Source organism: Bos javanicus, chromosome 27 (assembly GCF_032452875.1).
Source record: "Bos javanicus breed banteng chromosome 27, ARS-OSU_banteng_1.0, whole genome shotgun sequence".
NCBI classification, from domain to species: Eukaryota; Metazoa; Chordata; class Mammalia; order Artiodactyla; family Bovidae; genus Bos; species Bos javanicus.
Genome location: NC_083894.1, coordinates 6,609,648 through 6,621,983, shown reverse-complemented (window position 1 = coordinate 6,621,983; position 12,336 = coordinate 6,609,648).

Below are 12,336 nucleotides of genomic sequence, written 5' to 3'. Positions count from 1 at the left end.
ATACCAAAACTTACAACAATTAAAATAAAATTCTAAAGAAATTACGGAATCAATCCCCAGCTGCCTAAAGCCACATCACTACATGATTTTACTCTTGTCCTGTTTCCCTGAGGGACTAGCCAAACACTAAATTTAAACCACAAAACCTGAAATGCAGCTGTGAGCCTCTAGTCTGTCAGCAGATGCTCAGAATCATGAGTTCTGGACACTCCAGCTGAGGAGGTGCAGCTTCCAGGGTGGCTGAGGAGGGTCAGAGGGGAAATTTCCCTTTCCCTCTGACTTGATACTCCCCTAAGGTCACATGACCTTGATGAGGTTTTCTTTCCTTTTTTTTTTTTTTTTTGATGAGATTTTCTTAACCAATCAATGTTATGTAGGCTACAGTCCAGGGGGTCACAAGGAGTCAGACACAACTGAGCGACTGAACAGCAGAAGTCACTCTGTAACTCTCAGTGTCTTGAACACCAATTTAGAAAGATAAATACCTTGTGAATTCACTTTGATGTGGAACACTAAACAAAAATTTCAAAAGCAAATAATTCAAAACAAAAAGAAAGGAAAGCAAATGACACAAAAGCAAACATTCTCACAGAACAGAGCAGGGCATGTCAGAGGATAGTGGCAAGGGGACGGCTGATGAGTGAAACGGGTCCACAGGATGGTTACAAAACTCCCAAGTTGTTGGTGCTCACCAGTTGTATGATCTACTGGAATTGAAATATATTTTTTGTACACATAACGTTTAATCTAACAAATTCACTGAATCAGTTCAGTTTAGTCTTTCATTGGTGTCCTACTCTTTGTGACCCCATGAATCACAACACCAGGTCAGGCCTCCATGTCCATCACCAACTCTCGGAGTTCACTCAAGCTCATGTCCATTGAGTCGGGATTGCGATGCAGCCATCTCATCCTCTGTCTTCCCCTTCTCCTGCTACCCCCAATCCCTCCCAGCATCAGAGTCTTTTCCAATGAGTCAACCCTTCACATGAGGTTGCCAAAGTATTGGAGTTTCAGCCTCAGCATCAGTCCTTCCAATGAACACCCAGGACTGATCTCCTTTAGGATGAACTGGTTGGATCTCCTTGCACTCCAAGGGTCTCTCAAGAGTCTTCTCCAACACCACAGTCCAAAAGCATCAATTCTTCAACACTCAGCTTTCTTCACAGTCCAACTCTCACATCCATACATGACCACTGGAAAAACCATAGCCTTGACTAGACGGACCTTTGCTGGCAAAGTAATATCTCTGCTTTTCAATATGCTATCTAGGTTGGTCATAACTTTCCTTCCAAGGAGTAAGTGTCTTTTAATTTCATGGCTGCAATCACCATCTGCAGTGATATTGGAGCCCCCAAAAATAAAGTCTGCCACTGTTTCCACAGTTTCACCATCTATGTGCCATGATGTGATGGGACCGGAAGCCATGATCTTCGTTTTCTGAATGTTGAGCTTTAAGCCAACTTTTTCACTCTCCTCTTTCACTTTCATCAAGAGGCTTTTTAGTTTCTCTTCATTTTCTGCCATAAGGGGTGGTGTCATCTGTATATCTGAGGTTATTGATATTTCTCCTGGCAATCTTGATTCCAGCTTATGCTTCTTCCAGCCCAGTGTTTCTCAGAATGTACTCTGCATATAAGTTAAATAAGCAGGGTGACAACAGACAGCCTTGAACTACTCCTTTTCCTATTTGGAACCAGTCTGTTGTTCCATGTTCAGTTCTAACTGTTGCTTCCTGACCTGCATATAGGTTTCTCAAGAGGCAGGTCGGGTGGTCTTGTATTCCCATTTCTTTCAGAATTTTCCACAGTTTATTGTGATCCACACAGTCAAAGGCTTTGGCATAATCAATAAAGCAGAAATAGATGTTTTTCTGGAACTCTCTTGTTTCTGCGATGATCCAGTGGATGTTGGCAATTTGATCTCTGGTTCCTCTGCCTTTTCTAAAACCAGCTTGAACATCTGGAAGTTCACAGTTCATATACTGCTGAAGCCTGGCTTGGAGAATTTTGAGCATTACTTTACTAGTGTGTGAGATGAGTGCAATTGTGTGTTCATTTGAGCATTCTTTGGAAGTGCCTTTCTTTGGGATTGGAATGAAAACTGACCTTTTCCAGTCCTGTGGTCACTGCTGAGTTTTCCAAATTTGCCAGCATATTGAGTGCAGCACTTTCACAGAATCATCTTTCAGGATTTGAAATAGCTCCACTGGAATTCCATCACTTCCACTAGCTTTGTTTGTCGTGATGCTTTCTAAGGCCCACTTGACTTCATATTCCAGGATATCTGGCTCTAGGTGAGTGATCACACCATATTGGCTGAGAGGAGATACCCCACACCCGAGGTCAGGAGAGGCGGCCGCAAGGAGCAACCCCATGTCCAAGGAGCGGCAGATGCGCGGGCCCAGGAGGGCCAAGAGTAGCTCCTCCAACTTCAGTTTCAGGAGGGGCAGCCGTGAGGAGATAGCCCTTGTCCAAGATAAGGAGCAGCGACTGTGCTTTCTGGAGCAGCCATGGAGATATACCGCACGTCCAAGGTAAGAGAAACCCAAGCAAGATGGTAGGTGTTGCGAGAGGGAGTCAGCGGGCAGACACACTGAAACCACAATCACAGAAAACTAGCCAATCTGATCATACGGACCACAGCCTTGTCTAATTCAATGAAACTAAGCCATGCCGTGTGGGGCCGCCCAAGACGGGAGGGTCATGGTGGAGAGAGGTCTGACAGAATGTAGTCCCTTGGAGAAGGGAAAGGCAAACCACTTCAGTATTCATGCCTTGAGAACCCCATGAACAGTATGAAAAGGCAAAATGGTAAGATACTGAAAGCGGAACTCCCCGGGTCGGTAGGTGCCCAATATGCTACTGGAGATCCGTGGAGAAATAATTCCAGAAAGAATGAAAGGATGGAGCAAAAGCAAAAATAATACCCAGGTGTGTATGTGACTTGTGATAGAAGCAAGGTCGATGCTGTAAAGAGCAATATTGCATAGGAACCTGGAATGTCAGGCCCATGAATCAAGGCAAATTGGAAGTGGTCAAACAGGAGATGGCAAGAGTGAGCGTCGACATTCTAGGAATCAGTGAACTAAAATGCACTGGAATAGGTGAATTTAACTCAGATGACCATTATACCTACTCCTGTGGGCAGGAATCCCTTAGAAGAAATGGAGTAGCCATCATGGTCAACAAGAGTCCGAAATGTAGTACTTGATGCAATCTCAAAAACGACAGAATGAGCTCTGTTTGTTTCCAAGGCAAACCATTCAATATCACAGTAATCCAAGCCTATGCCCCAACCAGTAATGCTGAGGAAGCTGAAGTTGAACGGTTCTATGAAGACCTACAAGACCTTTTAGAACTAACACCCAAAAAACATGTCCTTTTCATTATAGGGGACTGGAATGCAAAAGTAGGAAATCAAGAAACACCAGGAGTCACAGGCAAATTTGGCCTTGGAGTATGGAATGAAGCACGGCAAAGACTAATAGAGTTTTGACAAGAAAATGCACTGGTCATAGCAAACATCCTCTTTCCAACAACACAAGAAGAGAATCTACACATGGACATCACCAGATAGATGGTCAACACCGAAATTGGATTGATTATATTGTTTGCAGCCAAAGATGGAGACACTCTTTACAGTCAGCAAAAACAAGACCGGGAGCTGACTGTGGCTCAGATCATGCACTCCTTCTTGCCAAATTCAGACTTAAAGTGAAGAAAGTGGGGGAAACCTCTAGACCATTCAGGTATGACCTCAATCAAATCCCTTATGATTATACAGTGGAAGGGAGAAATAGATTTAACGTACTAGATCTGATAGGCAGAGTGCCTGAGGAACTATGGACGGAGGTTCATAACATTGTGCAGGAGACAGGGATCAAGACCATTCCCATGGAAAAGAAATGCAAAAAAAGCAAAATGGCTGTCGGAGGAGGCCTTACAAATAGCTGTGAAAAGAAGAGAAGCCAAAAGCAAAGGAGAAAAGGGAAGATATAAGCATCTGAATGCAGAGTCCCAAAGAATAGCAAGGAGAGATAAGAAAGCCTTCCTCAGCGATCAATGCAAAGAAAGAGAGGAAAACAACAGAATGGGAAAGACTAAAGATCTCTTCAAGAAAATCACCCTACAAAAATCATAAAATGTAAACATTTAAAGTATCCATACCCCGTCGCCTAGACCACATCGGTACCTCTTTTGTCTACTGTCCCATTTCTCCAATGGACACACACCACCAAATTTAAATCAGCCTTAATCCCAGCCCATACCTCTTACCTGTCAGTAAATGCTCAAAATGTAGGTGCTGGATACTCTATGCACCTTTGAAGGTGCCTAAGGAGGGTCAGTGGGGTCATTTCCCTTTCCTGCTGCCTTTGAGTCTGCTCCCACATCACCTGACCTTGACGAGGTTGTATTAATCCAATCAAGGTTAAGTATCACCTTTGATCTAACAACATCTTGAAGACACTTTCTGAAAAGAGAAATACCTTATAAATTCACTCATATATGGAACACTAAATACAAAGAAAAAGAGGGAATAAGTACAAAACATTATTAAGAGACAGCAAATGACACAAGAATAAACACACATATTCACAGAACAGAGCAGCGGGTGTCAGAGGGTGACTTTAAAATAGGCCCACAGGACGGTAAAAGAAAAACCTAGTTTTTGGTGCTGGTCAGTTTTGTGGCATGCCAGAGTTGAAATCTATTTTTATACAAATAAAACATGTACTATTGTAACCCAAAGATACCCTAGTAAAAAAAATACTTAAAAGTTGCATTATCCATGCCTCAGTGCATCCCTTGTGACTCAGCGGTAAAGAATCTGTCTGCAATTCGGGAGACCTGGGTTCGATCCCTGGGTTGGGAAGATCCCCTGGAGAAGGGAAAGACCTCCCACTCCAATATTCTGGCCTGGAGAATTCCACGGACTATACAGTCCATGGGGTCGCAAAGAGTTGGACACAACTGAGTGACTTTCGCTCACTTCACTGAGAGACAAGGGGGTGGTGACCCTCAGCCTGAGCAAGGGTAGATAAGTGCCTGGTTGGTCAGGGAGTTCTTGAACCACTCATGGTGGCCTCTGCTGGCCCCTGTTGGTCCAGGAACAACAGTCCCTGACACTTGCCTGTAGCCCCCTGCTGAGATCCCCCTAACAGCCCCCTGCTCTCTGGACTCCCAGGGTTCTGGAGGAAGAGCTGGCACAGGGCACCTGAGGATGAGGGCTGAGCTGATTCTGGGGCTTCCTGTGGCTGTACTCCACAGGCTGACCACATTCTCCAAACAGGGGACTGACACGGGAGCATTGTTAGTGTACGTAAGTGGCCCCGGGGATCTGGGAGGCCCTGATTCTGTGTTTTTCATAAAGTCCTCCCATGTTCCTCTTTCCCCTCCATTACAAGATCTATCTTGAGTCAAAATAGTATTAAGATGATCCTCAAGGCTTAGAGATAAAAACCACACACAAAATATTTTCTATGGTAAAACGTTATTAAAATTCAAACTTTTTCACTGGTAAATTTTATAAAATTTGTGGGAGACAGTATATCAATCCTACCAAAAGTATCATTCAAAAGCCAGGTGGCAACTGATTCCAACTAGTTTTTCATACCAGGATGACATAATAGGGCTTCACTAGCAGCTCAGTCTGTAAAGAATTTGCCTGCAGTGCAGGAGACCTGGATTCAATCCCTGGGTTGGGAAGATCCCCTGGATGAGGGCATGACAACCCACGCCAGGATGCTTGCCTGGAGAATCCCCATGGACAGAGGAGCCTGGCAGACTGCAGTCCATGGGGTCCAAAAGAGTTACGCACGACTGAGCCACTAAGCGTAGCATTCCAGGATAACAAAGTCACATGATACATAATAACAAAATCAAAAATGTCCTGATGAGCATAAATACAAAACATCTTAATAAACTATTAGCATATTACATTCAACAGTATGTAATTATATATACATATGAAATGGATCTTGACCTATTGCTGATTTGATTTAGGGCAGAAGGAAGGCCCTGCAGGGGCTGGGTGCAGGGCCTGCCTGACCAGGGTGTTGAATGTGACCAAATGATCTTTCTACATCTCTTGAGAGGACTGTGTAATTTTTCTTGTTTATTCTGAAAACACAGAAAGAAAATTTTATAAAACAAAGCTTTGTAGTAACATTTAATGACACTTGATAAGCACAGCCACGGGAATTTTCCCCAATGTGATTTATAGTGCAAGACTCCACAGAGACCACTAGACTTCTGTCAGGACAGGGCACGGCTGACCTGCTGCAGAGCAGAGTCAGGCCCTTTAGGCAGGTTCCAAATGTTCAGATACAGATACTACCATCCAACACAGACACTACCATCGTCAACTACAGACACTACCATCACTTCCTATCTACACAATGGTTAAAGTCACTCCTAGAATTTGCCTCAATTACTGATAATAGATTTAGGTTGACAGCTTGACATTCGGTTTGAGAAGTGCCATGGGACAGACTCGGATTCCATGAGGAGACAGGGAAGTGTGTGCAGCTGTGTGTCCCCAGGATGGTCCGGTCCCACTGCTGTCTCACCCACCAAGGTGGGAAGTCCTGCTTCACCAGGAACAGCCGCTCCCTCTAAAAATCAGCCCACCCGCAAGAGTCACAGTCACGTCAGGGCACCGGGCGCTGGAGGAGGAGTCTCAGTTGTCACTGGTGTCTTCGTCCCAGTCACTCTCTTCGGAGGAAGAAGACACCTGGAGGTCATCGTGGAGGACGCTCCGGGGCCCGGGGACAGCGTGTTCCTCGGGCTCCTGGTCGATGGACGGGCTCTGAGCAGGAGGGGCTGGCCGCTCCGCAGGCCCCAGAGACGGGGGCGCCGTGTACCGGCAGCTCCAGCAGCCTTCGCCGTCTCTCAGGAAGAGCATCCTGAGAGGCTAGGCTGGGACACGGATGATTGGCAGTGGGTGGGCTGCGGAGAAGGCGTGCACGCTCCTGGAGGGAGATCTGTCCGCTGGAGGCTGGAGGTCCAAGCGTTGCCCCTGGGCAGGTGTCTCCCTGGATACACGGGCGGCCACTCTCTGTCCACGTCCAGCTGTGCTGGGTGGAGGAGGGTGATTCAGGAAGGCCCCCAGATCTGCTGTCGGAGTGCTCTGCTGGGGGGTCTGGACAGAGCTGAGTCTAGGTTTCTTTGGGGGTTTCTCACATGCCAGGCTGGGGGTCTGCGCACATCTCTTCCCTGGAGCCTCGATGCGGCCCTTGGAGGCCTGGGCGATTCCTGCCGATGAGAGGCACCGTGGGGAGAGTGGATTTCACATCATCTTTCCTGGTTGGTGACCCTCTTGGGTGATCTGGATCCTGGAAGGATTACCTCTTCAATGTGTGGATAAGCAGGGGCATGTTTGGGTGCTGTAAAAGAAGACCACACAGAGAGGCCAGGTGTGAGAATCTCCTTCCCTCCAGAAAAAAACATCTCACAGGAATTAATTTTATATGATAAGATCCTCAACATCAGGGTGCTCATGTGACCTTGATACATTTATATATCCAATGGCAAACGGAAATGTTCTAACAATGTCTTTTGTTAAGTAAGGGGAAGCAAGTGTTTGGTAGACCTTCTTCTCCAGACTGTACACAGATTGGTGATTTGCACGCACCTTGATGGCAAAATGAGTTTTCATGTCCAGTTTTGGAGGATGAATCACAATTTACAGACTCCTGTTCTAACTTAAAGGATTTGACTATGGAAGCTGCTGATAAAATCACTTCCATGTCCCTGCCAGCTTCTCGCCAGACATGCGAGTAAGAACGCAAAGTCAAAGGCACCATGAAAAATGGCATCTGAAAAATAAATGATGACATTGGTCAGGAAAGAACATGACCGGTTTCCTCCCACAGACAGGACTGAGGCCAGTGGATTAAAGAGGGGGCCCAGCAGAGACTGACCCTCAGGCAGAGGCCGGGCTCCAGCTCCTGCTTCCAGCTCTGCGGCTGCCGACCGCGGGGCCTCCTGGGAAATCGCTGCAGGAGCTTCCTCTGCTGCTCCTCTTTCCTGCAACACAAACATGTCAAGTGTCAGAAACCCAGTGTCCTTCTCACAGTTGGGACCAACAGTGCTGAGGCCCAGCCCCTTTCCTACTTTGGGAGTGACACCAGACCTGAACCCCTCTGCCTTTGTGCAGACCCCCCCACGTCCTTCCCCGACTCCAGAAACACCTCCAGGGTCTCCCAGGAAGTCCTGTCTCTTCATCTCTGTGGCTTTGGGGCCCGTCAGGTGCAAAGTTGTGTGTGTTCCCCACTCTCCTTAGTGACTTCAGGACCTAGTGTGAGCCCCCGAGTGTGGCCCCTGAGCACGTGACTCCTGTCTCTGTCTGACCAGTTTCCCTGTCCTTTGTAGAGATGGCTCAGCACAGTGTCAACAAGGAGAGGAACCGTCTCCTGATTGCAGCCCAGACCTTGGGTCCCACCTCCCCTCTGCTCACCTTTGCCTTTCCTCCTCCTCTCTCTCAGCCATGTTAGGGGTCCCTGGGGTTGGTGGGTCCTGCAGCTTCCGTGCCAGGTTCTCCTTACCGAATCTGGACCCCAAGGGCAGGGGTACCAGCATCCCTTGCCAGCGCTTCATGGGGCACCTGAGGCTCCTTGCTGTGTGCCCAAAGGCTCCACAGTCCTTACACTTCACCTGTGGGTGGAGGAGAACCAGGTCAGTGAGTCAGCAGAAGCCACAGGCATGAGTCCAAAGGGAATGCAAGAGAATATTCCAGGTCTAAACCCTGTCTCCCCAGTGCATACCACCCACAGATTCCCTGCGGGTCCAAACCTCTACTCACCATGGAGTCTATCTCCTGTGGTAGAGAAGCCGTCTACCTCCCAGGTCCCGGGATTTGCTTCCTCATTTTCTGGTCTTGAAAGAGTCAGCAGGCTCTCAGCCATCCGTAATGACCAGCCATCTTCCACGCCTACTTGAGATTTTCCTCAAACTTAATTTTTGCATTTCCTTTGTGAAAAGAAAGAAAAAACTGTCATATTGATGCAGAGACACAGAGACATCCCTGCCCTATCGACCCTAAATGGGGATCATGACATCGTGACCAGGTTTCTGACCCTAAATGGGGATCATGACATTGTGACCAGGTTTCTGACAATTTGACTTCTCCTGCCCAGATCTTTCTCTTTACGGAAAGTGAAGAAGAACTTAAGAGCCTCTTGATGAAAGTGAAAGAAGTGAGTGAAAAAGTTGCCTTAAAACTCAACATTCAGAAAGCTAAGATCATGGCAAATAGATGGGGAAACAGTGACAGACTTTATTTTTGGGGCTCCAAAATCACTGAAGATGGTGACTGCAGCCATGAAATGAAAAGATGCTTGTTCCTTGGAAGAAAAGCTATGACCAATCTAGACAGCATATTAAAAAGCAGAGACATTCCTTTGCTGACAAAGGTCCATCTAGTCAAGGCTATGGTTTTTCCAGTAGTCATGTATGGATGTGAGAGTTGGACTGTAAACAAAGGCGAATGCCGAAGGATTCATGCTTTTTAACTGTGGTGTTGGAGAACACTCTTGAGAGTCCCTTGGGCTGCCCAGAGATCCAACCAGTCCATCCTAAAGGAAATCAGTCCTGAATATTCACTGGAAGGACTGATGCTGAAGCTGAAACTCCAGTACTTTGGCCATCTGATATTAAGAACTGACTCATAGGAAAAGACTTGATGCTGGGAAAGATCGAAGGCAGGAGAAGAAGGGGAGGTCAGAGGATGAGATGGTTGGATGGCATCACCAACTCGATGGACAGGAGTTTGAGTAAGCTCCCAGAGGTGAAGATGGACAGGGAAGCCTGGTGTGCTGCAGTCCATGGGGTCCCAAAGAGTCAGACATGACTGAGAGACTGAACTGAAATGCCCAGACATTTCTATATTCTCCCCTGATTCCCGACACACAGATCAGGACCCAGACTAAATGCATTTGGATTTGCATCCTCGGAAGACTAAACTTAGAGACTTGGGTTACATGTATCACAGTCTAGGAGATAAAAGGTCTCCCCACATGTACACAAATATTTGCACTAGGGGAAGCTACACTTAATATTGAGGAATAGGCATTTGAAAAGGAAAAATAAGTGTGATTAATTTTGAAAACTGGACTCTCCCATTCGACATCAGGGAAGGCAATTTTCAAGTACAAATTCACTTCAAATTATCTTCCTCTCTACTAGCTTACATGATTCATGGCTGAGGGTCTGTTTTCTGGAACTTTTGTCCTCAGTGTCTCATTTGTACCTAGCTCATGTGAAATACATGTTTCAACTAAGGATGAACAAATAATGTTTTTGGCTTTCAATACTATGCATATTCAATGGAAATCTAATCAGCCAGAAAAAAAAAAAAAGTTGAGATGTTATTATTCTCCAGAACATGGAGAGACCTTAGTGTTACGCTGCTGATGAATTAAGTCAGAGGCTGAAAGCAAAGACAGGAGGACTTCCTTCCTGGGTAGAAGAGTGAGAGCAAACACAGAAGGAACAAACCAGCACAGCGACAAACACAGCAGAGACAGAGGCGACACACAGATACTAGAACAAGAGCCCACAGTAGGCAGGACGCTTCCGCATCCACTGGATCACCATAAAAGCAAGAGGGTTGCAGAAAAACATCCACTTTTGCTTTATTGACTATGCTAAAGCCTTTGACTATGTGGATCACAACAAACTCTGGAAAATTCTGAAAGAGATGGGAATACCAGACTATCTTTCTTGCCTCCTGAGAAATCTATATGCAGGTCAGGACACAACAGTTAGAACCAGACATGGAACAACAGACTGGTTCCAAATAAGGAAAGGAATATGTCAAGGCTGTCTGTTGTCACCCTGCTTATTTAACTTACATGCAGAGTGCATCATGAGAAATGCTGGGCTGGATAAAGCACAAGCTGGAATCAGGATTTCCCGGAGAAATATCGATAACCTCAGATGACACTACCCTTTGGCAGAAAGTGACGACCTAAAGGGCCTCTTGATAAAAGTGAAAGGGGAGAGTGAAAAAGCTGGCTTAAAAGTCAACATTCAGAAAACTAAGATCATGGCTTCTGGTCCCATCACTTCATGGCAAATAGATGGGGAAACAGTGGAAACAGTGGGAGATTTATTTTGGGGGGGCTCCAAAATCACTGCAGATAGTGACATGCAACCATGAAATTTTAATTTCTTTTAAGACACTTGCTCCTTGGAAGAAAAGTTATGACCAACCTAGACAGCATATTCAAAAGCGGAGACATTACTTTGCCAACAAAGGTCCATCTAATCAAAGCTACGGTTTTTCCAGTAGTCATGTATGGATGTGAGAGTTGGACTATAAAGAAAGCTGAGCGCTGAAGAATTGATGCTTTTGAACTGTGGTGTTGGAGAAGACTCTTGAGAGACCCTTGGAGTGCAAGGAGATCCAACCAGGCCATCCTAAAGGAAGTCAGTCCTGGGTGTTCATTGGAAGGACTGATGCTGAAGCTGAAACTCCAGTCCTTTGGCCACCTGATGCAAAGAAGTGACTTCCTTGAAAAGACTCTGATGCTGGGCAAGATTGAAGTCAGGAGGAGAAGGGGATGACATAGGATGAGATGGTTGGATGGCATCACCGGCTCAATGGACATGAGCTTGAGGAAACTCTGGGAGTTGGTGATGGACAGGGAAGCCTGCTGTGCTGCAGTCCATGGGGTCGCAAAGAGTCAGACATGACTGAGAGACTGAATTGAAATGAGGGAGGAAGCTTCAGGGGAGAAGGCAGGATAGTCACAGTGGTCAAATGTGTAGCGGCAGTGAGAGAGAAAAATCTGGGTGGTGAGCCTGAATAAGGTTCAAAAAGCTGAAATGCAATAATGTACAAAAGGGCAGAGTCACTGTAGTCAGCATGACGCAAGGTAGCCAGCAGGAGCTTGCCCGCCAGAAGAATAAGAAAAGGCAGAGCAGCTCGGTTAAGGGAATGCACTGATCTGCTGGGGCGATTGTTCCCCAAGCAGAGGGACATGCAGATCATGCAGCAGAAGCTAAAAATGCAAAAGGGAAGGGGGAAGCCAAGTAGCCTTGTGGCTTCCTGTGCAACCCTCTTGCCCTTGGCCTGTGTGCCTGAAGCCAGTGCCCCCACACTGGGGTTTCCTGCCACAGGGCTCCTGGGCCCCACGACCGATGGTGTTCCCTTGGCCCTGAGTCTGCAGCGGGTCCCTTTTGTGCTTCCTCCCCCTCAGGTAGCCTCTCTCCCTTTCAGCCACTTCCAGGGGGTGAGGGGGTTATCCTTTCCCAGTCTTTTTTATTCCTCTGGAGTTCACCCCAGTTTTAAAATTAGCTTTGTAATTGCAAAAAAAAAAAAAAAAGGACA